This window comes from Eucalyptus grandis, chromosome 1, assembly GCF_016545825.1.
Source record: "Eucalyptus grandis isolate ANBG69807.140 chromosome 1, ASM1654582v1, whole genome shotgun sequence".
Classification (NCBI taxonomy): domain Eukaryota; kingdom Viridiplantae; phylum Streptophyta; class Magnoliopsida; order Myrtales; family Myrtaceae; genus Eucalyptus; species Eucalyptus grandis.
The window spans coordinates 19,570,753-19,593,781 of NC_052612.1; the positions used below are offsets into that span (position 1 = coordinate 19,570,753).

General features: G+C 41.3%; 2 long non-coding RNA genes across 4 annotated transcripts; both read left to right on the forward strand.

The window, feature by feature from the left end:
* Positions 1-7,277: 7,277 nt before the first annotated feature.
* Positions 7,278-9,204, forward strand: LOC120291057. The gene is made up of 3 exons (XR_005548856.1): positions 7,278-7,337; positions 7,909-7,982; positions 8,901-9,204. It is a non-coding gene; the product is annotated as an uncharacterized LOC120291057 (long non-coding RNA).
* A 1,037-nt stretch (positions 9,205-10,241) lies between these two features.
* LOC104422262 lies at positions 10,242-16,296 on the forward strand. 3 transcript variants are annotated; one of them, XR_721180.3, is made up of 5 exons: positions 10,245-10,966; positions 14,687-14,851; positions 14,981-15,085; positions 15,572-15,691; positions 15,790-16,296. It is a non-coding gene; the product is annotated as an uncharacterized LOC104422262 (long non-coding RNA). The 3 variants fall into 3 exon arrangements; XR_001985862.2 differs by having other exon boundaries at positions 10,242-10,978; positions 15,572-16,296; XR_001985861.2 differs by having other exon boundaries at positions 15,572-16,296.
* Positions 16,297-23,029: the final 6,733 nt, after the last annotated feature.

Genomic DNA, 23,029 nt, shown 5'->3' on the forward strand with positions numbered 1-23,029 from the left:
GTCGGCGACCCCGACCGACTCTCCCCTTCGTCGCCGGCCCTTCCGGCGACGCAGGGCTCGGCCCTCACCCGCCCCCTTAGGCCCCCACTTTTTTAAAAAATTTTAAGTTTTTTAATTTTTAATTGTTTAATTTTTAGAATATTTTAAATAAAATTAAGTTTAAATTTAATTTAATTAATTTTTATATTATTATTTACACATCAAATACGAAACGGCTTCGTTTTTGCATTTTCTCGCCACGTCAACGTGCAAAACGATGTTGTTTTGGACCAAACTCGCTGGAAAATTGCTAACGTCAACCATTTTGCTGAATTTTGACCGAAATTGCACCTAAGTGTTCCATTTAACTTTGAAACTGACACTAAAGTGTACATTTTCGAAGTTTTGACACTTAAGTGTTCCTCCGTGCCAAGTTTTAACCCTCGGGCTGTTCTTCTGCCACATTTTGCATAAAAAGTTTCAAATTGGTTCTAATTTCACTTTGACCACGATAGTTTTCCAAAGATTCAAAATTTTGATCATAAAATCAACCTTTTAGTAATAAGTCACTAAATGCTTGACATTTAACCAAAACAATTGAAAAATATGAAAACTTAAAAATCATCTCATTTTAGCTTCAATTTGACTTTGGCATTGAAAATTATGTGAAAATCGATTAAAAAAAAAAACCTAAATCAATAAAGAACCTCATTTTCCAAATTTTTCAGATTTACGTCCAAAATTGCCCAAAAATAAAATTACTTTCTTTCTAATCACATTTTGACTTTTTTATGTTTACAATATTTGATTTAGAGGCCATTTCAAAATCACTTGTGTGACCATCTCGGTGATTCGGCATATCAAAGTGAAAATTGCCATTTTTAGCCCTAATGAGAGGTCTTGATCGGTTTTTTATGGTTTAAGAGTTATCACCCTCAATCAACTCATTTTTTCAAACTAAATTTGAATCAGGGATCAATTTTAGCAAATTCAATTGAGAAATTTCCAATTTTATGGATTTAGCTTACTTGAAGTTTGGAAAGTTAGGCTAATGAGCTTCAATTAGTGTAATTCAAGTTAACCCATTCTGGACTAGGATTTAATTTGATAGGTTAAGGTTCAATTTCATCTTTGACCCTCAATTGAATTTTGACATAAAGTCCATACCATCATCCTAGTGTCAATTTGGATGTATTAAGTCATCATGAACATGCATAATTGAACCAATTGATATCTTCTTTTATCAATTAGAGTCAACTTCAATTAATTTGGTTTTTGAGGATAGGAATTACACAAATTGCGCTAGTTGGCTAGAAATTCCAAATTCGTGCACCCATTTGAGTTTAACATTAATTTTCAATATTCTTGGGGTGGTTAAAACAATTAAAATCAATCGAGATGTTTTTGAGCAATTTAATTGGTTTAATTTCAACAATTTTAGACAATTTACCTTCGAATTAGCCCATTTTCCTTCTTATCGAACAATAATTCTTTACAATTATGTTATATTTGCATAAAATCTTGAAAAGAACCATCGGAAACTAGCCAGAACCGACCGAACTGTTCAAAGTCAATTTGGACCGGTCCGACCAACTAGACTGGCTTTCGACGGGAAATGGCCAGTTCTCCAGCAAGCCATCGATGGCTGGCAACCATCCCTGATTAGCCCAAGCTAGGACCAACTTCCCATATCCCTCTTACGCAAAATTTACGGAATTGTCCCTAGTGAATTTATCAAAAAGCCCTTAAGTGCCATGTCACTAATCCTAGTCATTAGGATTAAGCCAATTAGGAGACATGCTTAGGGATTAAGCATTAAATCTCAGTCACTCATCAATGATTAATCCTAACCATTCATTTTGACATGTCATTGATCTATGGAATCATTTTTAAATCAATAGGATTAAGCCTTGATCAAGAAAGAATATTTTAAGTCATTGGATCAATCTAAGGGCCTAAATTTGATCTTGAAGGGGGTATAAGTTCATTGTTCCCTCTAAACTAAGGGGGTTGAATCTTTTTTTTTGTAGAAACTCTCTTTCTCCACCGCTTCCTTCGTCACTCCTCACCAACGCTCTTTCGATGGTATACTGGTGCTCTAACCACCACAAGGAGCCCCTCAGTCCAATCACAACTATTGTCCAGTGTTAGTACTGCAAGAGAGCTCTGATCGGAGCCTATTTCTCTCTCAGTTCAAAGACTGGCTCACTCGTTAAAATCTCACCCGACCAGTGCGATTGGTGATTCCAATGACTAGCAATTCTCCTTCAATGTTTAACACTTTGCGACAACCTCAGCCAACCTGTCCTGCCGAAGTTCATCCAATCAGTGGCATTTCTCTCTCTCATCTTTAATCTTCTTTGCGCTAGTCATTTGAGCTTAATCGAACACATATTCACTTTGTATTTCTTACGAAAATTATCTAGACCTCACAAGGAGGTTGGATTGGTCATCCCTTGAAGATCATAGATGGCCAAAATTCGAGCTCATAGAACAATCGCAACGAGGTAAACATCGTCAAATCATGAATTCAATGAAGCGAGGTTGCAGTAGGCAATCGATGCTAGGATTTGTACTTAGGTTGTGAATTATGTTTATATGAACTATATGAATGTTTGAGGATGATTTTGGTAGTATGATGAGGCTTGATGATGATATTACGGCTTAATGATGCTTTATTGATATTTCTGGAAAATCCAAAATTCTGATCTAACTAACCTGATTGAGGACTTGAAATGAGGTATTAAATGAGGTTTTTAAGTTTCAATGCCTTCATGAGATCTAAATCTAACGAACTTTTCAACGACATATCATACGCCTAATTTGAATGTCATTTGCCTTGTCAAAAGATCATCATAATATCGTGGTTTGATTTTGGAAATTCAGATGACTGATTGAACTAATTTATTTAACATCTTCACTTGAGTTTGAAGATGACATCGATTGTCCTTGATAACTTATAATGATTTGTAGATGAATTAAAGAAGTTTCTATAGACATCTTTTTTGTTAGATTTGGACATCGTTTTCTAGGTCAAATAATTTTTACAAAACCGAAGTTAGATATGTAAAGTTGACATGCTTCGTTTTAGTGCTATGTTTCTATAACCTTTCCTGTTCGTCAATTTCCTGTAATTTTTTGTGCATAGATTCTTAAGTCGGTGCCTTAATAAAAGTTATTCATTAGGTTCAGATCTACATCATATAAAATTCCCATGATGATTGAAGCTCATTTACTTAGGTCGATTGCCTTTAGAACATATGCACACATTGCTGTGATTTTGCTTTGCTTATTGACCTATTTGCAGTCGAAATTTGTGGGGTTAAGTACACTATCAATGCCAAAAGTTGTGTACAGTGCTCACTTTGGTGCCAAAAGTTTATTTTGGATCACTTAAGTGCCAAAAAGTTTGAAAAATGATCATTTTGGTGCCAACGCCAATCTGATTGACGGAAATCCGACGTGGCTTTTTTTATTAATTTTTAAGCTGATGTGACTCGCCGGAGAGTACAGTCGGCATTTAAACAACAAAACGACACCGTTTGGTATCTTTCCCCCAATTCAAAACCCTAAATCCCCAAATTGAGAGAGAGAGAGAGAGAGAGAGAGAGAGAAGGCATGGCATGGGCTTCCCGTCGTCTTCTTCCCCGAAGAACAACACTAGCACTAGCCAACAGCGACACCAACAGCGCACCAGCACTAGCACCAGCACAACTCCGCCTCCGGTTCGTCCGACATTGTTGACAAGCCCAAGCTCTTGTCCTCCTCCTCCTTCTCCTTCCCCCTTCGAAAGGACCCACTTTAGCCACTCCCTGAGCAAAGCCCAATCCGCCATCTCCATCTGTGCCCTCCTTGTTTCCCTCGCCCTCCTCTCCACCTTCGACCCCCCTTCTTCCTCCTCCTCCGCCCTCGCCTCATATTCTTCCCGTCACTTTTTTGCCCAAGCAACAACCTCAGCCTCTCCTCGCTCGCCTAGTTAAGCAACTACAACGGAGGCCAAGTGACGTGGCTAAGCGACGATGGCCGAGCGACTGCGGCCAAGGGACGATGGCCGAGCGACGGCGGCCGAGCGACGGTGGTCGAGCGAGCTAGGTTGACGTTGGGCTAGGATCAGTAAAAAAAAAACCCTAATTTCAATCCCCAAATGAGTTGTGCGGCGTCATTTTTGTGAGGCCATCCACGTATAACGGCAAAATGACGTCGTTTTCATAAGGAGGATAGAAAATGATATCGTTTAAAAGCCATGTCATTTTTTTTAAAATATAAAAGTCACGTAACTAATTTGGTCAGAATCTCTCGCCGGTGACACCAAAGTGATCGTTTTTTCTCCGATTTGGCACTTAAGTGATCCAACGAAAACTTTTGGCACCAAAGTGAGCGCCGTACACAACTTTTGGCACTGATAGTGTACTTACCCAAATTTGTGATTGAATCTTCTTGGAAGTTGTTCATTACCTCCTTGTTTACAAAACATAAAATTTTCATAATGATTGGACATAATTAGGTCAGGTTGATCATGCTTAAACTAAACCTATTTGTTGCTGGAAATTGGTCGTTCTAATTGATATGCATGTAATCGATAGTTTTTGTAAATTCGTGTGTTTTGAATCTAGATGTGATGTCTTCATGAGTGATGCTTCTTGATGTACTTCTGTGTTGCTGGTTCTGCTGAATGAGTGATGCTTGTTTATTGATTTTTGCAAATTCATGTGTTGATAATTGAACGATAGTGTCTATATGAGATATGTTTGGGCCATGCTCAATTTTATTATCAAAAATATCTAGAAAATATCAAAAATACCTAGAAAATAAAAACTTGATTTACTATTTTTGCCAACCCTCTCAAAGTTGCTGGGCTCATTGCAATTCATTTTACAAAATTGATTTGTGTGCATTATTGAGTTTTATAAGTGCATATAGTCCAAACCTCTGGATATATTTTACAGCATTGATGACCATTGGTCTGATTAACTCCAACATTTGTGTCACGATGTAGTTGGCCAAGTTATTTGTCTGGTGGAAGCCACACTACGGTTTGAAGCCATTCCCTCATTTGCTTGTCTGTTAGACTCCTCAGAACGTCAGCATTCCCTCACTAGGCCTCCTCCGCTACGGCTTTGAGCGGCGGAAGGTTTGGAGCGTGGAGTCCTGTCATTGCCGTTGCGCAATGAAGGATTTGCACCCACGGCATTATCACTTATCAGGCTCTTAATGATTTCTAGTTCTAGCCATTAAAATTCCTCAAATCAAAATCCAAGGGTCCCAGTGGGTGTGCTAAAAGATATTTTACCGAAAATGGGGTTTTACCCAAACAGTGAAAAATCCTTCACTAAAGGTTAATCTTTGATTTTTAGATGAGGTGAATTTTGTGGTGATTTTGAATAGGAACTCACTCGGCATTATAGTGAAGATGAACATCAAACTTGAAAATAAAAGACTGGAAATGATAAACGATGATGGACAATAAATGGACGATCATATTAGTAAACTGATAAAAGTATAATGAAAGGACGATCATATTAATAAACTGAGAAAAGTATATTGAGAATTTATAGTCGTTATCTTCTCTCATGACTACACACGGCCACTTATATAAGCCACTAATTACAACCATTCATTAGCAGTTATTACTCTAGGTACAAATATAATCGTAATCCTAAGATTCCAAGTCTCCCATTTGCACATTAGTCTCATCCACAAATAGTTACAACTTCCATGGCTACTGGACTACTCAATCATCGTTTGGTATCCTTGTCTTCAATCAATCTCCTTGCTCTCATGTCCTCCCTTTACTTCCAACACTTAGCCAAATTTCAATCAATCTCCTTACTCTCATGAAGTTGTCAATGACTTTATTCAAGGTCTCGGCTTCTTTTTTGGCATATGGGGCAAAGTGGGGTCGTAAGATTCTTCTCCGGTATAAATTTTCCACTGTGGTAATGCGTTTTGGCATGCGTTCGGAGGAATAGCCTTACTTTAGGTAGAATGTTTGAGCTCCAAATATGTTTCCATAGGCCCGGTTGTATTTGGTGAGAGGATGAGGCTTTGTTGGGGTGTGGGGGTTGCGGCGTTATCTCTTGTAGTCAAGTAGCCGCTCTTTCCGAGTATGCTCCAGATTTTGTTTGCATCCATACTAATGTATCTCGCTGTTGAGGGTAGGCCAATGGGTGTAGCTAGAACCTCCGTCACCCTTGGTTCATCAAACATCATTCGGATCTTTGTTTCATTCCACGTGCGACTTCTCTGTTCTATGAGTTCACACACTTTCTGCGGCTCGTCTCTCTCGCCGGACCTCCAATTATCCCGCTTCTTAGCCATTTATCTTCCCTCACCATAATTTTCTGACCATTACCAACAGACCACATAACATTTGGAGATATAGAATCCCTTCCCGCAATGATGCTTCGCCATCCCCACAAGGGTCTTGTTCCTATTCCAGCATTCCAGAAATCGCACTTTGGGTAATATAGACCCTTCATTAATCTACTCAATAAAGAGTTAGGTCGCTGCGAAATCCTCCATGCTTGCTTTCCTAGCATTGCCACATTAAAAGCTAGTAAGTCCTTAAAACCAAGCCCTCCTTCATCTTTCCTAAGCTTCGAGACTCCCATTTCTTCCAATGAATCCCAGCAGAATTTTTCCCATTTTTCCACCAAAAATTAGCTATCTTCCTCTCTATTGCTTTACATATAGACACCGGGATCTTGAATATAGACATTGCGTATGAGGAATAGCCTGCACCACCGATTTGATTAGTATTTCTTTGCGCTTTAGTTAGCAAATTCTCCTTCCAGCTTTCTAATTTCTTGTTCACTCGAGCCAAAATCCAAGCGAAAACATCTTTTTAGATCCTCCCCTAGATGTCAATATCCATGCTAATGACTTTAGGTTTAAGCCTATTTGTCATCACCTTAGATATTATTTTATAAGCGAAATTACATAGGCTAATTGGCCGAAACTGTTCGATCTTTTCAGGATTGGGGATTTTGGGGATAAGAGAGATTGATGTTCTGTTTAGATCGGGGTTTAGGTAACTGTCTCAAAAAAATTCTGCACTTCTCGAATATATCATGGCTGATAGATGTCCAATGGGTTCGATAGAATAATCCATTCATCCGTCTGGTCCCGGGAGCCTTAGTGGCCCCTAGTTGTTGCATTGCAGCTGTGATTTCCTCCATTATGCGGTTCAACAAGCCTCGATTCATATTTTCATCAACTGAAGCTGGAATTTGCTGTATGATAGGTTGAAAATTACGTGTCCCCACTGAAGTGTACAAGTTTTTGAAGAATCTTTGCTTTGTTATCTCCTTTAAGGGCTCTTCCTCTTTCACCCATTCATCTCCTTCATTTTCAGCAAGGTAATTCTGTTTCTAGATCTCCTGCGGATAGTAGTTGCATGAAAAAATTTTGTGTTTCGATCTCCCCATTTAAGCCATGAAATCCTTGAGCGCATACCCCAGTACATCTCCTCTTGTCGCCATAGTTGTTCAATTTCCCGAGTTATCTGCTTTGCTGTCTCACTTTCTTGATTTGTTTCCGGAGCATTTGTCAATCTTTGTAAATCATGCTTCAGCTCATTAATCCTGGTTTTTGCATTATATAGCCTCTGTTTACTCCAAACTTCAAGTTTTTGTGCTACTATCTGCAATTTCTCCACCATACACAAGTTTTGAGGTCCCAATTCCTCCCAAGTTGTTCTAACAAGATGCCCGCACTCCTCATTTTCAGACCAAATGCCTCATATCTGAAAGCTCTCCTTTTCCTCTTCCTTCGTACATTTAAAGATACTAGTAGCGGGCGTGGTCCGACCCGATGGCTAGTAGAGCTGTACATTCAGCATTGGGGTGTGCTATTCGCCATTCTATATCACATAAAGCTCTGTCAAGCCGCTCTTTGACTAACTGCTCCCCTGTTCTGTTATTTTTCCAGGTGAATGCACAGCCCTTGCTCTCCAAATCCATTAAGGAGCATTGTAGAAGGAAGTCCCTGAATGCAGTAAGTCTGTAAGTTTCTGCCCTCTTCTTTCCCGCTTTTTCCCAATGGTATAGTATTTCGTTGAAGTCCCCCAAGCAAAGCCATGGTAAATGGTTTCTAGTGCTATCTCTATATAGATCCCCCCATAACACCACTCTTTCTTGAAACACATTAGGGGCATGTACAAAGGTAATATGCATTTGCTGTTGGGTTTCTTTAAGTACGCATTGGGCATTAATATGGCTTTTTGACCAAGAGTCCATAAATAACTCTACTTGATCATCCCAGAACAATGCTAATCCCCCTGCAATTCCTTCTGGATTCACCACGAAACTATTTTTATATCTCAGCCTTTTTTGTATGCGCTGCACCTTTTTTTCTTGATTTTTTGTCTCCATTAAGAAAATAACACTGGGCCTTTCCTGGGTCGCTATGACCCTCAGGGCTTGAATTGTCAAGGGTGTGCCCAACCCTTGACAATTCCAGCTTAATAGCTTCATGGATGATCCGGTGGCTTATTAGGGCTAGCCACCAAAGCCTTGTTTAGACTTCTCCATCACATGGATAGGGGTTTCCACCAGCGTGTGGTGTCCGGGACCTGAGTTTTGAAGATTGTGCACCATACGGGCAAAAGCGCTTGCCTTTTTTCGTATTTGAGGCCTTTGACATGCGGGTTTTAGATTTCCCCAGCCCCTCTTCCTCTGGTATTATCTCTTCTACAGCCATCGCCGCTTCCTTCAATTGTTCTTCATATAGAATCATTTCTGACTCTGTATCAATACATCTGCTTCCTCTCTTCTGTGGCCCTCGCTCCTCCATTAATAGCATTTCTATGGGCTGATATGAGTGTCTGTTCTCCTGATTAAAGTGCTGTTCTGCATCATCCTGCCCACAGATGGCTAAATCTTGTTCTGAATTTTGCTCTTGCTGATTCTTACGTGTTTCAGGATTTGCATAGATGGGCGTCTCGGGCACACTCTCTACGTCCTCCGGTATTATCTCTTGCTTTCCATAAAATATCTTCCCATATGGACTGAGTTGACGAACTTCTGCTTTTAACCATTGGCCAAACCTTCCTGGTAGGTTATCTGCTAACCCCGATTTCTCATAGGGTATTTCTCTGCAAAATGTGGCATAATGCCCAATCTTTCCACACGAGTAACAGTAATGTGGGAGTCGTTCGTATTTGAATTCAATCCACAGCCTCTTTTTCTCCAAATTTACTAGGACTCCTGTCTTCAGAGGCTTCTCCGATCCGGCTTGATTACGGCCTTACCAAACTTGTATGTTCTTTGTTTCCTTTTGTTTCTATTTTCACCTCAATCACTTCGCCCAATTTCACAGCTATATCTCTTATCACATCATAAGTTACTCTTCCATAAGGGAGCCCATAGAATTGCACCCAAAATTCGCAGTGTGTAAAATCATAACACAACTCAGGAGTATCAGGATCACATTGTTGTAATACTAATAAATGACTAGAGAAAGACCATGGCCTCATATCGAAAACTCTTTGTTTCTCAACTTCAGATTGGAAGGAGAAGGAGTAGTAACCCGGTTCAAGAACAGTGCAGGTAACAGTATCAACTCTCCACACCCTTTTCATTGTGTTGAGGAAACGATAAAGTTTGCATTCGGATTAGTATAAAATTTCCCAAACAGAGTTTGCGGCATTGACAGTCTTTCATCGTAATATCACCTTTTATCTCCACAACATCTTCTTCGGACCATAGATTTCCAAGGCTTCGCAAAGAGCCGCAACTCGCCTCTCTTCCTCATTCGAGGCTGCCATTTTCCGTCTCAGATTACGCTGGCTGGCTTAACTATTTGGAAACAGCGAGGGTCGTTACCACGCTTGATTTGAAGGGAGCTCGGATGCGGGTATATCTAAAGGAGGATTCGAAGGGGTATTCAATAGATGTCAATATCCATGCTATATACTTGTCGATTGTCAATGGTTTGAATCACTTTCATCGACTAGTCTTCCTTGCACGAGTAACCCCAATGGTGTATTGACTATGATAAATCAGCTTTTTTTTCAGTGTATAACACATTCGCTTACATGTTAAAATCTAGGAAGGATGTTGTGCAGCCTACCTTTTTAATTAAAGAAAAATTTTATCATGCTTCTTAGTGTTTTTTTTTTGGGGGGGGTCTTGATAGCGTTTGAAAAAACATGAAATGATTTGATACGTCGTTGTTGAGAAAGATGCAGTAAGTCCTGGAGGAGGTTGCATGAGAATCAAGCTGGCCCTCTTGACTTTTTTTTTTTTTTTTGGTCGAACATACTTGTTGCATTTAATATAAGGAAACATTACAACCTGAAGAAAGTGCGTCAGCATAAACTAGATCAAGCAAAACAAAAGGAGAAAATAGGATGCAATTATGGGCTGACATCAAGTAATGGCCCGAGACGGAGTTGCGGGCCTTCGCAGCCCAGTCGGCTACAAGGTTTGCTTCACGTCTGCAGTGAAGTAATTTTAGGTTAGAAAACCTGGAGAGCAGAGCAGTGGCTTCGTCAAACAGAGGGCGAAGAGTCCATGGCGGCTGACGCGTTCGTTGCAATGATTCGATAAGAAGAAGACAATCAGATTCAACCTCCAGAGAAGCATTGTGGAGTCTTTGCGTGAGTAGATGCTAAAGAGTGTGTAGGTCAGCGCCAACACCTCCGCTTCAAAAGCAGATCGCGCCTAGACTCGGCCGGAAAACAGATCCGTAAGTCTTCCCTTCGAATCTCTACTGATACAGGCAATGGACCCTTCGTCACTACCATAACTGGCATCAATATTGCATTTGAGGATACCCAATTTCGGAGGGCGCCAGAGGTGCGATGGGTGCAGAGAGGAAGAAACAGGGCTCGATCGCAGTGCTGCAGAGTGGAGCCGAGAAGACTTTGTTTGAGCCACCGCTGTAAACACTGCATAGGAAGCATCGGGTTGCTGATTCCGAAAAGTGAAATTGTTCCTCATCCGCCATATCTGCCAAAGGGTGTTAGCAATCAGGGAAAGACCGGGTGAGTTCTAAGGTAAAATTACTCTTTTTGTAATCCGGGAGTCTAAATGCTCAGTTGTGTTCGATGGGGTTGGGATATTGATCTGGGGATCGGTCCAGATGGCCTGAGTCCATGTGCAGTTTAAGAAAATATGCTCGATGGTTTCTAGGGCGTTCTGTTGACATAGTGAGCATGTAGGATCTGTGATGATATGTCTTTGCAATAGATTTGCTTTTGTCGCTAGGGCATTGTGACAGGCAGACCATAGGAAGATCTTCAGTTTCGGTTCAGTGTTCATTGCCCAGATTTTGTTCCATAATGCCTGCTGGTTCTGTTGAGATGTTGAGGCGCCATCGTTAGGTTGAGTGCTGAATGACTATAAGAGGGTAAAATAGTTGCTTTTGACAAAATATTGACCATTGGCTGTGGCTGACCGTATCAGACGGTCAGCTGAATGAAGAGGTCTTACCGGAATAGTAAGAGCTTCCGCTGCGATCTGTTCTCCATAGAAACGTTGGAGCAGCATCTAGTTCCAATTGTGGTGGTTCTGATCAATTAGATCGGCCACCACGAGAGGTTCATCTCGTGAGTTAGGACCATGCAAAATACCCATAGGTAGCCACCGATCCCCCCTTATTCTGATGTTGTTACCGTTACCAACTGACCAACGCGTGTGCTGTAATATAGCATCCCTGCCCATAAGTAAGCTCTGCCAGCCCCAGGATGGCCGAGAGCCTTTGACAGCCGATAGGAAATCCGCTGAGTGAAAGTATAAACCTTTAAAGAATGAACTCCATAATGATTGAGGCTGCTGTAACAGGCACCAAGCCTGTTTCCCAAGCATCACTCTATTGAAAATGATAAGATCACGGAATCCCATTCCTCCAACAGCTTTTCTATTTTTCATAATGTCCCACTTTAGCCAATGGACAGCACCTCTATTATGGTCATTTCTCCACCAAAAGCGAGCAATTCTCTATTCAATAGCTCTACAAATAGAAAGGGGTAGCTTAAAGATAGACATGGCATAAGTAGGGATAGCCTGAATAACCGATTTGATAAGAATTTCTTTACCCCCCTTTTGAAATGAATTTCTCTTTCCACCCCTCGAGTTTTGCATTGACTCTGGCTAAGATCCACAAAAACATCTCTTTCTTCGAACGACCCCATGCTGAGGGTAAGCCTAGATATCTGCCACAACTTTGTAAAATAGGAACCCTAAACTCCATAGACATGTTTTCCTGAAGGGTAGTGGGACAGTGTTTGCTGAAAAGGATACCTGATTTGTTGCGATTGATTTGCTGTCCTGTAGCCACACAATATAAGTTTAGAATGTTGGCAAGGTTTTGACATTCTTGGACACAACCATGGAGGAAGAATATCGCATTATCAGCAAAAAAGAGATGAGACAGGGTAGGACACCATCTATTTAAACGAATGCCTTTAAGATGTCTGATACTGACTACTTGTGTAATAAGATTCGATAAAATATTAGCCAATAGGATAAAAATATAAGGGGATAGAGGATCACCCTGGCGGAGACCACGAGATGGATAGAAATAAGGCAAGTGCTCCCCATTAAACTTCACGCTGTAGGCGACCGTGGTAATACACTGCATAATCCAACGGGCTCATCGTTGATGGAAGCCCAATTTCAGTAGATAATCTTAAAGAAAATCTCATTCTACACGGTCATACGCCTTTGTCATGTCTGTTTTGAGAATCGCACTGAATTTGCACCGTCTCTTACGCGATCTAAAGTAATTAATAACTTCTTGGACAATCAGAATATTATCCTGTATCTGTCGGCCTTTCACCAAAGCTGACTGTTCTTTAATAATTAGAGTATGCAACCACGGTTTGAGTCTGTTAGCCAGTACCTTAGAAATAATCTCATATGCAAAATTGCATAGGCTGATTGGGCGATATTGTTCAAGCAGCTCTGGTTGAGGGGTCTTAGGAATAAGCGTGATAATAGTGTGATTAATCCCATTAGGCATTACCCCCGACCTGAAGAAGTTCTGAACTAGATGAAAGAGGTCTTCTTTAACAATGTCCCAATGTGTTTGATAAAATAGGCCGTTTAACCCATCAGGTCCTGGTGCCTTGGTAGTCCCCATCTGGAAGGTTGCTTGCCGAACCTCCTCCATCATGACAGAATCAGTCAGCTGGTCATTCATTTCAGAGGTTACCAGTTGGCCGCATTGATCAAGTAAAGGGGCATGGTGTCGAAATCCCGTCGTTGTATATAACCGTGCAAAATAAGTGGTCGTCATGTCTTTGAGAGCATTTTGGTCACGAATCCAATGCTGATCATCGGTGCGCAACATGGTTATTCGGTTGTGCTGCCTTCTCTGAATAGTTGAGGCATGGAAGAAACGTGTATTTTTGTCGCCCCACTTCAGCCATTGAATTCTAGATCTTAAAGCCCAGTATTGTTCTTTTTGTGTCCAAGTACGACGGAGTTCCTCTTTGATTTTAGATGCCTCTACCCTGTCATAAGTAAAATTTGGCTAATTCATCAAATTCTGAAGCTGATTTTGAAGACACGACACATTTTCATGTCTATTGGAATATTTTTTCCTACCCCATGCAGTTAAAGCTAATGTAACACACCGAACGTTAGTTAGAAAATCCTTAGATGAATTCCAAGCCCGTGAGATAACTTGATGGCATTCCTCATCCTCATTCCAGTAGCTCTCATAAAGAAATGGTTTCCTTGTCTTCTGATAAGATGCCGAAGTGTTGATTAGAAGAGGATTGTGGTCAGATCCCACGGCTGGAAACGCATAAACCTCTGCACCAGGAAATAAAAGACGCCAATCCATAGTACATACAACTCGATCCAATTTCTCCTTCACCAACTCCTCCCCCTATCTATTATTCATCCATGTAAACCGACATCCATTACTCTCTACCTCAGAAAACTCACAATCATTGAGTATAGTTCGGAAGGACAGCATTCTAGATTGATTAGCAGGGCGTTTGCCTACCTTTTCCCAAGGGTAAAGAACCTCATTAAAGTCGCCAGCACATACCCAAGGTAAGCTGTTGTGCGAATGTATCTGTCGGAGTTCGTCCCACACTTGTTGTCGCTGCTGAAAGTCAGTTGGCGCGTGCACAAAGGTAATACATATAAGTCGACCTCCCCACCCTTCACGACCCTGAAGATGAAGTAGATGTGGACTAGAACTAAGAACCTGTAGATGAACCATATCATTCCAGAAAAGAGCTAAACCACCAGCAAAATCATTGGGATTTATAACATGGGAATTTGGGAACTTTAAGCTACGTTGAATAAGTTGAAGCCTAACTTCCGGTTGCTTTGTTTCCATAATAAACACAACAGCGGGCTTTTCTTTGGCCGTCATGGCCTTAAGAGCTTGAACTGTCAAGGGATTGTCTAAACCCTGACAATTCCAACATAATAGCTTCATTTGTCTGTTGGTGGCTGTTTTAGGCTAGCCACCAATGCCCGAACATCAGCTTCATTTGCTAGGAAGACAGGGGTTTCCAGTAGATTTGAGTCCATATAGTCCGTCAAGAGTAGGCTCCTTGTGTCATAAGGGTTGTATCTTCGCTGTTTTTTGGCTGAACCCAAAGTAGGTTTCGGCCTAGTATTCTTCATCTTCTTTGGTACATATATCTCCATAGGATCAGGCTGAATACCTTTCAACTTGTAGTCTGCAGGGATAATTGATGTAGAATCGGACTGAGCTCCTTTCAACTTGTTGTCTGCAGGGATAAGTGCTGAAGAATGCTCGGCTAAGGGCTTCTAAAGCTGCTGCACAGGTAGAACTGGAGGTTCTCGGTGGTTTTGAGCAGCATTGGAAGTACCATCTGCTGGAATTATAGATGGTGGGGGCAATAAGGGAATATTCAGTATCCGTCCAAGCGGGGTTTCAGGTACAACATCTTCACCTTGCGCTGACATTTCCTGTGGAGTATAAAAAATGTTCCAGTATGAGCTATTTTCCTTTACTTCAGCGCGGAGCCACTGACCATATGCCATTTTCTCTCTACCTTCATGCATAGCTGCAGTATAGACAATGTCTTTGCAATTCATCGCATAATGCCCAAGTTTGCCACGGGAATAACAGAAGTGTGAGAGGCGTTCATACCGGAAATCAAGCCAAAAAGGTTGGCCATTAAGTCTAACCAACTTTCCTGTTATGAGAGGTTCAGCCAAATTGATTTCAACTCTTACTTGACCGACTCTAGATGATGCACCTTCCTTAGAATTCACCTTCACCTCTAGTATCTTACCAATATGCTGCACCGCCTTCCTAAACATACAGTCAGAACACCATTCTAAAGGTAGTCCTATCACTTGAATCCAAAAAGCACATGTAGAGAAGTCATAACAATGGAATGGTGTATTAGGAATCCAGGATTTGAGGATAACTAAGTGACCCGAAAATAGCCAAGGGCCTCCTTCAAGTATTCTCTGTTTCTCAACTTGGGATTGGAACTTTGCAACAAATATCTCTGCCTCACGCTGTGATATGTCCACTAAGTCAGTCCGCCAAGCCTTTTTTAGTGTGGTTTGGAAAGCTGGAAAGTTAATGGCTGGATTAGATAGGACTTTACCAATGAGGGCTAACCTACATTCTTCTATTGTTTCAGGCGAGGGATTATCGTCACAATTCTCAATTTGCTGTTCAGTGGTTAAGCGTCCCAAGCTAGAGCAAAGAGCAGCCAGGCGCGAGGTATCGGGAGGGTCGTTCGTAGCCATCCAGGAGAAAAGTAATACTAAAATCAAAGGAACTCAACCTTCAAAAATCTAATACCCATAACAGAATGCGGAAATAGCCCCTTGACTAACAACAAGTCCCCCTCTGCAGTGACTAAAGAAGTCAAAATGGAGGCATGCAGAAACGAACCAGAGTGAATCGGTTGATGATTGAATGGGCCCGCCTGCCATGGAAGTCCGACAGAATGAAATCCATCCAAAAGTAAGCCGATGATGTCATAATTGTTGAAGGAAACAGGGATGCCAGTATCGATTTAAAGAACGTAGAAAGTGGAAGAAAAGTTGGGCGAAAACAGGGATATCGAGCGAAAGGGTAAAAGATGCCACCTAATTTTAGGGTTCAATTGCAGGAAAGCCATGAAAATGCCAGCGAAGGAAGGAGAATCGGTGGAATTGAAAAGGAAAGAAACAGGAATTGGGGTTTTGAGAACTACCAAGAGCGGTAGAGAGAGCTCGACAAAACGAGAGGGTTCTAACCGATGTTAGGAACTTGCATGCCCTCTTGACTCTTGAGGGAGACAATTTCGCAGGCGATTTATAGACTTTTTAAGGTATGAAAAAGAAAGAGTTAACTTAAAATTCCAAGTCAATGATTTCAGATCTTGAAAATGTCGTCTTTTTTTTTTTTTTTTTTTAAATCTCATTTCTTTACTCGACCTTTTTCCACCCTTTCCGAACTAGTAAGGGGATGGAGGACGATTAAAACTTGCACCCATGAATCCATACGAAATTCCTCATCTTTCGTAAAGCGAATAGATCAAATGCCGTTATCACGCGGGCAATCATCCATTAAAGAACCCACTTTTAGATGTTAAATTTATAGATATGCGAATCCACTCCAACCCCACCTAATGTTAAAATATGATCGATCATTGAGGAACCCATGTTCTAATGATAAAGCATATAGATCTCACGCAATACCATCAAGTGGGCAATTAAAAATACATTGATTCTCTTCAGGTGCGGGTGGCACCACTCTCTGGCAAGCTACTCAACAGACAACTGGAACTGGACCACGGTCCAAACCCTCCATATAACAGTCTCATTTAACACCCCCGGGCCCAAAAAAAAAAAAAACAAAACAAAACAAAGAGTGGATTTCGTCCATCCGTAGTAAATTTTATATGTTTTTATATTTTACGACATTGTATATCAAAGTTATTAGGAATACAAATTGTTATGATCCGACAATTCGCCTTTTAGTGGACCTGCCTGCCCATCCGACTCAAAGAGGCATCCTGCCATTTTTACTCATTTATAAACATGGGTAAACAACCCACACGCGCTAATAGATATAAAAATCGCGATGTGTGTATTTATTTTGTAACTCGAGTATGTTCTGGTACCGAGTATTAATCCATACACTTTTTGGACAACCTGTTAACAAGATTCTTAGTTTTTTCTTTATTTTTGAATGGGGAGGTTTTTGCGTTTTCTTTTGAGTGATCGAACATCCCCTATTCGTATGACTGTAACTTCCTATTCTTGATTTTCAATCTCTAGTTTCTTGTGATGGTTTGGTCTAACAGTTGACGTGCTTATTATATTCCGTGACTTAATAGTGTCTTTAATAGGAAATCTATCGGACACGATTTTCGGGGAAATTTCAAACAAAGGTTTGAATCAAAAGTATCTTATCAAAAGATGGCTCAAAATGAATGTTGTCTAAAATAAATGCTTAAAATAACAAATTAGTCTTAAATAAAGGCCCAGGCTCACTAATCACTCAAATCTTCATCTGGCCAGGGGCATTTTCGTCAAAAGCCTTTTTCTTTTTTGTTGTTTCTCTTTCACTCTCTTTCTTTGCTATGCTCTCCTTTTATTTCTGTTTTCTTTTCTTTCTTTTTCCTTCCACATTCTCATGGATTGCATCCTTGTTAGGATTCACATGTAAGTTATATCATAAAAGTCTCATATAGGAGAATTGATGTGATATTGAGCATTTAATATATCATATTTATCTCATAACTTATTGGCTTAAGCTTTTGAGTGAATGTGGGTCCAACCGAATATATTGACAAGCTTGGATTTGGGCTAACTCTTGATGATATCCCTAGGTGAAAGTATCGGGCTTTTGTTGCACACTCCTAACAAAATGGTATCAGAATCAATGATTGCAATTTCTGGGCCGATAAGCATTTGAGTGAAGGTGGATCCAACTGATATATTGATGAGCTCAGATTTAGGCTTCATCTTGGCAATCTCCCTAGGTGAAGTTATTAGGCTTATGCTTCTGCTCCCCAATCCTCTTCGACTTCTATAGTCTCAACTGTAGTTCCCCACATATACTCCTTTGACACACTCATTACTCACCTCAATGAAACCCTGCAGGTTGTCGAGACGATGGTGATTAGTGGCTTCAGCTTCAACGCCAGAATTCTACTGGCCAAGGTGGCCACCTTCGAGCCTCAGTAAACGGAGTTCGCCCCGACGCTTCTCGGAGCAGCAACTTAGAAGACGAAAGCCAAACCTAGATCTTGGCAAATGGATAATTCCTAATTCTAGGATGGAGAGCACAACGGGAAAGTTGCTTTCGTCTCTTCCCAATTTCACATGCCCTCTAAAGCAATGGGATGACAGACGAGTGGCTACCAACAAAGCTTAGTCCAACATATAAAGCAGCAGAAGAAAGAAGGACAAATATCGATTTAAGAGAGAGAGAGAGAGGAAAAATGAGAAGAGAAATGGGATGATCTTGTGCGAGCAGCAATGGCTATTAACAAGCCGCTAAAATCTCCGATTCACCGTTCAAAAAGAAGATATTTAGCATCCATTAAAGCATCAAACGAGAGGTAAAATCTCCGATTCACCGTTCAAAAAGAAGATATTTAGCATTAGCATCCCTTAAAGCATCAACCGAGAGCATGAGTAGTGAGATGGAGAAGCTAGGTGTCAAGATTGAGAGGAAGCCTCCCGAGTGCGGTGAGGTTTTCTCGAAAAGAATTATTAAAAAAAAAAAAAAAAGAAGAAGATGTGTGGTGAGGTTGCGTAGGGAATAAAGGTAAAAGAAAAGGAAGAAAAGAAAACAAAAAGAAAAAGAGGGAAAAGAAGGCGAGAAAGAAAACACAAAAAAAAGGAAAAGAAGAAGAAGTCATCGGACGAAAATACCCTGGTCATATCAAGATTTGGCTAGTCGGTGATCTTTGGATCTCATTTGAGACTAAATTTGCTACTTTAGACCCTTAATTGAGACTGAATTTGTCACTTCATATCTTATTTGAAATTTTTCCCTAGTTGCAAGTAGTCAATTGTGCCCACAAATATGGGGTCGACCATAATATATCTAGGAAGAGATGAATTGTTTCTTTGATATGCCAAGCTATTCTGGAAACTTGACTACTCTAGTGTGTTGGGATCAGGATTCCACATTAAAATCCGTAATGGATTCGAAATGGGTACGGTCATCTAAAATCCATCCTATCACTAATCATTCTCATGGATTTTGCATTTTCTTCCATCCTCGATTGGAATCACACTTTTTAATCAGTGGGTAATGAATTATGCCATCACGGATGTAAGTTCAATGATCTTTTACCCCACAGGGCAAGAATGTATGAAATGACAATGTCATGCATACATTGGATCATTCTTTGTCACGTGCAATTTCTGTGTCTACTATTTACTGACTCCTTAGGCTGCGTTTTGTTTGTATTTCTTTTTTTTGTTTTTAAACACTTTTTTTGTTTTTTTGTTCTTTTGTTCCCAGGAACAAAAGAACGAAACAAGAAACACAAATTTTGTGTTTCTTGTTTCAAACACAAATCGAAACACTTTTGAAATTTTTCTTCTTTTTCTTCTTATTTTCTTTCTTTTTCTTTCGCCGCCGCCGGCCTCGGCCATGGCCGGCGGCCTCGCCCGAGCACGGCGAGGCTCGCCGGCCCCGGCGAGGGTCGGCCTCGCCTTGGCGAGCGAGCTCGAGCTCGCCCGGATCCGGCGAGGCCGAGCTCGCCCCAGTCCGGCGAGGCCGAGCTCGCCCGGGCCGCCGGCGAGGCTCGGCCTCGCCGGGGCCGCGAGCCTCGCCGTGCTGGGCGAGGCCGCCCCCTCGTCGGCCGGTCGCCGGCCATGGCCGAGGCCGCGACCGGCCAAAAGAAAAAAAAGAAAAAAGGAAAAAAGAAAAAAGAAAAAATAGAAAAAAATAGAAAAAATAAAAGAAATAAAAAATTATACAAATTTACCAAACGTGTTTCTATTTATTTTTGTTCCCGAACAAGTTTACTAAACGCGTTTTTGTTCAAAAATTGTTCCCAGAACAAACACTTTTTTCTATTTCGTTCCCCGGAACAATTTTTAAACAAAAACGCAAACAAACGCACCCTTAGTCTCGATTAATCACAAAGTTGTTGTAACATGCTGGATTCCTTCTTATATCCAACTTTATCATGTCTTGAGCATGTATCAAATATATGAGAGAATAAATTTTATCTTATTCTGAATATTAAATGCAGCCTTAGAAAACTATATCAAATCCTCAGTGTTTTGGTTGACTGAGTCAAGCCTCTCTTTGCTAAAAAATAATAGGAATGCATACCTCTCTATATTTTTCCTAATTTATAGGATGGTGTTGCGCCGCGCGGGCCCAACTAGCTTAATTGCACGAAATCTGTCTCTTCACGTCCAAGGAAGGAGTTGTCATTCCACTATATATTTCCTAGTTTACGGGAAAATGTCCTGCTCGCCGGACTAGTTTAATTGCGGAAAGTCTTGTTATCCTTCTTGATAGCGTTTGAAATGATATGAAACGATCCAATTTGTCGCTTTTGGTTGATGAAGATCCTAATGAGGATGAGAGGTCAAATGAATAGTGCAGCAAATCCTATAGGAGGCTACATGTGGATGGCAAGTGGACTCAGCCATTATCTTTGATGGCTTTATTTAATGTGATGGGCCTAAGTTGGCCCGTCCGCCCATAATGGGCCTAAAAGCTCGGCCCACAAGATTAGGGCCCATGGATGGAGGGATATGATGAAGGGGTACGTTCTTTTCTTTTGGAGGGACATATAAAAGGAGAAAGAGAGAGGGAGGAACGAACCTTTTGGCATTTTTAACGTACATTCCGCCTCCCTCTCTCCCTTGAAACGCTCTAAAAGAAAACGGTAAGCAAAAGGCGAATCCATCTTCCCTTCAAAGCCAATTGACGTCATCGGATCGAACGGGATCGGTTTCTCTTCCTCTTATCGGCGTCGGTGTTTAATCTGTGGCTAACAAGGTATGCTCGATTCCGTGGTGTGCTTTAGGATCGGTGATACATGTGAATTTCCCGGGCTTGTCTTCCGCATTCGTTTTAGGGGTTCGATGTAGTGTCGAATCCGGATTTTGGGAATCCGACAATCCCAACATTGGTATCAGAGCCTTAGTTCATGTTTTCCCGACCCCTTTCATGTTTATGAATGATTTTTGATTGATTTTTCGTGAAAATAATCGGTCGACATGGATCAGGGCGAAAAATCCCGACACTCGAGCACTGTTCATCCATTTTTTTGAGTTTCGTAAGTTGAAATCGATTTCGATGGCATAGGGTGAAAGAGCTCATCGAGACGCGTCCGTCGATGGGTCGAACGTCGCCGGGAGACGCCGGACGCGGCCACACGCGTGGCCAGAAGCTGCTGCGCATGGGCGCCACGCGCCTGAAGTGCTAGCACAGCCAACGCGTGCGCCACACGCATCGGTCGATGAACCGGCACGTGCGCGACGGCACCGGCCGGCGAACCGGCACGCGCCGGTCGGCGAACCGACACATGATGACGTCACCCAACGGTCAGTAACCGCTGGGATGACGTCATCGCCGGCGACAATTGGCCGGTCGGTCATCGGCCGGCGACCCGACCCGACCGGCGAACTGACCCGACCCGAGACGCGACCCGACCCGAGATCCGACCGGTCGCTCGCGCGTGCAAGGCACATGCCGGGTCGGTTCATCCAACCCGACCCGACCGTTGACCGTTGACTTCGACCGTTGACTGTTGACAAAAAAAAAAGGGATGAAAAGAATGTGTTTCTTTTTCAATTAAGTCTATGTGGATTATATGTGATCCATTATTTGTTCTGCATTTGTTGTAGGAACAATGCCTCCCCTAAGGTTGCGCATACCTATTCGCGCAATTACCGATGAACAAAAGGAAAGGCTTTTTAAGTTGATAGCTGAGCTGACTGATCATCGATGGGAGAGTGGTAACTTAATTGATCATGTCCTTGAAGTCAACGGGAAAATTCAAAAGGTCATATGGAATGGTCGTCCTATGCCACAGTCTGAGATGGTGCGATTTTTCATGAATACCCTTCCACCAGAATGGCAAGGAGTGTTGAATCGCATATGGAATGTCAACAGAGCCGCTTCATATAGGAAAATTGTAATGGATTTTATAGATGATTATTACTGGATTGTTACAAGGGAAAAGATCAAGAAATTGAATAAAAGATGATCTTTCCCAGTTCATGTACTGACTTGGTGTTAGATGTAAAGGCTGATCTTTGTTAAGTGTGCTTTGTGAACGTCTTATGTAATGTTTACTACCTGATTGTTATTGATGTAGCAACTGATATGTTAGTTATATTATGTGAAAGAATTATTATTCTATTGGATGTCAAATATTATTTGCTTCCTGTTATTATTGGTTGCTGTGGGTAGTTCATAGAAGTTTTTGTAGCTTCATAGAATTTATTTTGCATAAGACAATTATATTAATGATAGTTTTGAGTTAGGATTTTTGGAGGATGATTGGAAACATAGTGATCTTTTGATTCTGAAACCTTACTTGAAATTGTTCATTAATATGATGGGTCTATGCAAAATGGATGCATAAATGATAGGCATTAATAATTCGTGCATATATGTCTGATGTGTTCAGATCAATGGCTCAGCCACAAAGAGCATAGTTGCCGAGCTGAACAAAGGTGAAAAGCTCAATGGCGATAACTATAAAATATGGCACATGAAAATCCAATATGTGCTGGAAGAGCAGAGGCACTAGAAGCTCTTAACCTGACCATGGTAGAACCTGAAGAAGGAAACAATGCATAGCACAAGAGAGATAAGGAAGCATTTGCTGCATGGAAAAGAAATAACTCTCTTACTCGCATTACGTTGCTGAGTAGCATGGAAAATGACGTCATGCGAGAGTTCAGGCGTTTTGAGAACGCCAAGGAAATGTGGGAAGCATTGGTAGCAAGATTTGGTCATACTTCGGTGACCAAACTGAGGTAGCTCACTATTAGGTTTGACTCTTATAAGAAGCCTCATGGTCAGACCATAAAGCAACATCTTAGAAAGATGTCAAACATAATAAATGAGTTGAAAGATGCTGGTCATGTCCTGACAGATGAGCAGCAAGTGC